The sequence below is a fragment of the Brassica napus genome, chromosome C3, assembly GCF_020379485.1.
Source record: "Brassica napus cultivar Da-Ae chromosome C3, Da-Ae, whole genome shotgun sequence".
In the NCBI taxonomy this organism is placed as follows: Eukaryota; Viridiplantae; Streptophyta; class Magnoliopsida; order Brassicales; family Brassicaceae; genus Brassica; species Brassica napus.
Window position 1 is genome coordinate 30,993,582 of NC_063446.1, and position 5,945 is coordinate 30,999,526.

Consider the following 5,945-nt stretch of genomic DNA (forward strand, 5'->3'; position numbering starts at 1 on the left):
TTTAACGGAACAAAAACAATCTCTCTTTTATTTGCTGTATGTCAAATACAATATCCATATAACATGTGTGTGTATGTCTTATGTATATAGTGACAGTACTAATTTACATCTTCATATGAAGAGTAATCTAAACTAGATGATATTGAGCAAAAGAATGTGGAATGTAAAACAAAACTAACTAATCATATGATCTGAGTCCTTCCTGAATGGAACGGAAGATTCTTGCAGCAGATTCAGAGGCAGATGTTGAATTATGAGGAATGGCTTTAATGGCACGACGCAACGGTTTCTGTTTCTCCTCGTACTCATCAGTGTGATGAGTAGGCTTTGTAGGGAAAAGAGGAAGCACATCTAGTTTATGCTTCTCTGGTGGACTTGAAGCTGTACTTCCATGTACATCACTGTCATTAGATTCCTGAGACTTTTTTAAGGAAAATGGACTCGCTTGAGTCACGTGGCTTGATGTGTTGGACCATCTTTGAAGCTGACGAAACGGGTTTGTCTGGTCAAGTGTTGTCCTCGCGTTAGTGGGTGGGAAGTAGCTGTGGTTAAGTTGAGTAGAAACAGGGAAACCTAATGTTGGGTTGAGCGAATTTTGTCCATAAAATGGAACCATGAAAGCTGAAGGAGGAGGAGGAGATGGTCCTGTGTATGGTTTATAGACCAGACCTTCTGAAGGAGACATTACAGGAACTAACCATTGGTTTCCAGGAGGAGGAAGTGGCTGTTGTGGCCACATTGGGGTCATGAGGTCTTTGTTTATGGAAGGTAGAGGAACCTTTGGTTTCATATGCTTTGGATATTCTTCAGTTACATGTTTGTGCTTCTTGGTGATTGGTTTTATAACCTTTGAAGCAGCCATTTCCGGCAGATGGGAATGGGATAACCTCATTGTATCACCATTAAACTTACTTTTGAGGACCAAGTTTGGTGATCTTGCAACCATCTTTTGAACCTGCATTTTGTTTAGGTTCATGGTTAGATCATAGTCTAGTTACAATTCCATAGAAACAATATAGTTATTAGGAGCTTACCATTATCAGTCTACGCAACTCAAACACTTGAGCCTCAAAGATCTTCTGCTGACTGAAAAATATGAGCAAGAACAAAAAGTAAGAAACACTGCAAAATTTATGAATCATAAGAAGAGAGACTGACATAGTAAGTGAGAGGAATAGATACTTGATCATGTAAGTTCTCATCTTCCAAAACCTCTTTTCACCAATCACTCTTGCAGCATCATTAGAAGATGCACTAATACCAGACAAGGAGTCTATTGCAGAACAGTCTGAGACATCTTGCTCACACGGAGGCACAGTTTTGGGCTTCTTTTGAGTTTTCATCACATTAAGAGACTCATTCTGGCTTTCATCTTCAAAACATTGTGGCAAGAGGAGTTCTGGAATATGAAGATTGTTCAGGGCAGCCTTCGAACCAGCAGCTTCTCCTCCGCTATTACAAAACTAGGAGTACTGACAAATCTGTGTCTGCTTGTGGGTCTGTTTGTGAGCGTCTAAGAACAGGAACCTTAAGAGAATCCAAGTTGGCAAGGCTCTTGAAATGGTACTCATTTTGTTTTATTGAACTTGGCTTAGTATTAGTAACTGATGATTCTCTGGGACTTGGATAATTATTCATGGCGGTTTTATTCAGCTTCTGTTCAAGGTTTGTTGTTGGAGAAGTGTTGCAGATTGGTGGAAAGTGATTCTTTTCAGGTTGATCAGTAGTCTGTTTAAACACACAAAAGTATTTAAAAACAGCTTCTAATAACTAAAGTCATATTCAAAGTCTGAATTGTCCCATTCTATTTTAATCTCACCTAGAGTATGTAACGGAAAACAAAAAATCAAGAACCTAAAGTGAATTAAGGAGCAGAGAACTCACGAGACAGGCATTGTCCGCTGGAGGAGGAAGAGACAGAGAGAGAGTAGAAGAAGAATCAGAGATCTTGTTGGTCAGAGAAGGGAGACTGGAACGTTTATTGAGAGACATTGATTTGCCATTTCTTCCAGTATCATTCAGATGAACCCTTGGGAACAATGGAGGAATTGTTATCCTTTTCGCCTCATCTTTCATTCCTCCCATCTTTCTTCTCCCTAATCTCACAGCAAACCCTATTAATTACTTCTTCTACAAGTAACCTCAAGAACAAGGAAATTTAGAAATTCTTGAAAAAACCAGATTGGTACCTTCTGAAATCAAGTACTAAATTTGAAATTTTAAGATCAAACAAGCTCAATCCAAATCTAAAAGTTTCTAAACTTTCTTCTTCTTTTTTTTCTATATAGATGGGAAGCTAGAAAAAATCTTATGATAAAAGATCAAGAAGAGAAGAAGATATTTTGTTTGCGTCGCCCCCACAATGGATTCCATATCAGAGGCGACAAAAACTCTCAAAGGTTTGGTGTGTGTGTGTGTGTGACTCTGCGGTCATGTCTGGTTCCTTACAAGTAAAGATCCCTAACTCACGGGAAATGAGAGTTTACGATGACGTGGCGGGTTTTAGTTAGTTAGGCCCGAGTGGTAGGAGAGTGGCGTGAGTGAGATGATGTTCGGGTGACTCGGTCTCTTTACACAACGCAAGCCACATGTTTTCAATCCCTCTCTCTCTCTCGTAATAACCTTCTTAATTTGGGATTATCTTTGTAGCGAAATATCTGTTTCTAATCGCAATCACCTGTGACACAAAAGTGGAAGTGATGAAGCGTGTTCGGTCGGAATGTGTATATTTCCCGGTTTAGACGGACCGGAGATGAAGTTTTTAACGGAAAACCCAAACGGCCATGCGTTTCCAAAACGCGTGTAGCTCGACATTCTCGTGGTTTCTCGAATTAAACGTGTTAAAAGTGGATCGCATGAGTCAAGTGGGCTTGAGCCCACTAATATTCTAAGACTGAGGTTTTGTTAGGCCCTTGTAATATACAAGTGTTTTTTTGGTCAAAATACAAGTGTTCAATAACCTTGTTTGGACAAAAAGCATTTAGTTATTTCACTAAATGATGAAAACTGAAAATTACTTTCATGATTTTATATCGAAACCTTTATAAAATTATATTTGTATATATATATATATATATATATATATTTTTAAATCAACCTTATTTATATTTTAAACAGTAAATTAAAGTATTGGGTACTCTCGCAACATTTATAAATTTTTTGTAACTAGAGAAATTATATAGGCTAATATTCATTAAAAAATGATAAGTTTAAATGATCAAATATATATCATTGTTAATAGATTTTGTTATAAGTTTTAAATGAGTGTACATTTTTTTTATAATTTTGAGATAATCAAAATAGTAATTTATGAACATTTTTACTTTAGTAAGATATTTTCATTGAATGGGTTCTTAATAACGCATGGTAAATGACGGTGTTCTTTGAGAGATTTATACACAATCAAATAATATTAAATACCTAAAAACAGACTATACACGCAATTGTAAGTTTTAGTTTCAATTACATAAAATTATGGTTTGATTTTTTCCAAATAAATGTACCCATAAACAAACTTTTATAATATATGAAAAATTAAACCAAGTCACTTTAGCCAAGTGGTAAAGTGTTCCAAAAGTAGCTTTTGCCCTGCATTCGAATAGCATTGGCTACTTAGCCACGTTTTAAATGGATTTAATCGTTCATTCGTATCCGAATGCAAGACCTCGTGAGATAAGTTTTTGATCTAGAAAACTTTTGAAATCTCCACAATTATAAATATATCTTTGTCAGGATACAAATACTCATATCCTTGTCAAAATTCATTTATTCCTACAGGATAATATTCAATTTCTTTAACGGGGGAACAGTAAGTATTAGATACAAAAAAAAAAAAAAACTTCTTGTCCCTACAGTATGACACCATGCTGATATCCCACGTGGGACGACTATCCTCTAGGATCATAACCAATTAGATAGATCCACGTGCATATGGAGAACGTTGTATTCACGTGTGAACCAGCAATAATGGAGGGGAGAAAGCGAGAAGAGTCAACTTCAACTGCTTAATTAGCTTCGCTTACTGGGCAGCTCCGGTCTGGACCATTTAAACCGTACCGGGCCAAAGTCGCAAAAATAGAAAGAATGTAATCGTTTTGCTCTTAATTCGGAGAAGATGATTCATTTATAAACATAATGGACCATTATGATCTCTTAATCATGGGCAGAGAATCATGGACACACGCCCAAACATAAACTTAAGTTATGTTCCTACACTAATCTCTTACGGTTCTCTAGAAAGAACTCAAATCATCGCTTCTTTGTAAAATTGTAGAAATCTACTATCTCCATTCGATTTTGTACGTAAAGGAGGTCCGGTCACACAATATTATGTTTCACAAGAACACCCCAGATGACTTAGTTAACCGACACGGTTGAATTCAGTTTTGCTACAATATTGAATGGATGCATGCATGATCGCGTGGGAAGTCAAATTTGTGAATTAAACTGAGAAGTTGTTATCGAACCGACATTTTTTGGTTCCCGCTTGAGGTGTGAGAATAAGTACTATTGATTTGAGAATTTTTTGTTTTTTATGGGTCTCTCAATTAATACTTTTTAGTAATATTTAAAAGTTTTTTTGGATATTTAAAAAAAAATTGTGTTCACATGTATAAAAGCAAGGTCTCTTTCGTTTGCGAGTATCCTACGGATGTCAATAACTGTGAATGTGATGTTGATCATCATTTACCTTCCATGTTCCATACTAATTATTCTCTCTCTATATGTTCTCTAATTTACACCGTCGACATTTCAAGAAAGATGAATTATTTGACTAATTTACATTGACTGAGAATATATATGCATTTCTTGAAAATGTTGTCCCATATTTTTATCAATCAGACCGTACATTGTAGAACAGTATGTATAATAGTAAAATACATTTCAACAGAAATGATTAGGGTAACGAGTTCGATCATCATAATTATATGTAATATTTGTAGTCAAACACAGGAATACAAAATGATGAAATAGCAATATTTTTGCTGAAGAAATGTTTTGTTAAATGGGCATAAGAGCGTCTTAGAAAATATGTCATTTTATATGGCAATTGTTAATAGGTCATATGGTAGTAACGAGAAATTTGATAAGACGTAACATGAAATGCGATAACTATTATCCACGATTTGGAGAACCAAAAGAATATGTTACTCACTCTATCTTCTAATGTCTGCCAGCTTTACAAGCTTTGACCTTATCAGCAACACCAACAAATCCAAATATCTTCCAAGTTTTGAGTATTTATGCTAACATGGACTATCTTTTCTGGAGAAAGAACATCATTGCTGAGCCAGAATTCTATAAGGATCCTTATCTCTAGATAATCTGGTATATTTGAAAGGTCCGAAATGACAAACTCTTTAGGGGATAGACATGGATCTTTTGGAGTTAGTTCGTTATGCAGAGAGTGAATATCAAGTCTGGTTCAATGCAAACGAGATGGTGTCACATATTCTACAAGAGCATAGTATGGAGAAACCCTAAGTCTTAAGCTTGAGTAATATCTGCATGATAGATGGGTCTTTGACATCCACATCATAGTTCAGCGGGTGTGGATGGATTTGGATGGACAGCTTAGGGAATGTTTAACTTATGAGGACACAAAATTATCTACGGCGAGAGTTTGCCTTGCATTTAGAACGGGAAGCACTACGATGGGCGATGGAGAGTATGTTTCAGCATTCGACATGTCAGCCCTTAGGGACGGATTGCAAGGATTTGATCGTCATGATTAAGGAGTCTCATGCTTGGCCAAGCATAAGACATAATTGGAGAGGATAAGGACCATGAATATATGCTTTCCGGATTTCAAGATCATTTATATACCACGAGTGAAAAATCAGATTTTGGATACTCTAGCTAGGATTGCGAGGTCTTTCAATAGAGAACTTTATTTTATTGGTTGTTCTATTCCAGTCTAGTTATCCAGGCCAGCTCAAGTCCGA

The 5,945-nt window shown here is 36.2% G+C and overlaps 1 pseudogene; it reads right to left on the minus strand.

The window, feature by feature from the left end:
- Positions 1–2,680, minus strand: LOC106389375 (annotated as a pseudogene).
- Between the last annotated feature and the right edge of the window lie 3,265 nt (positions 2,681–5,945).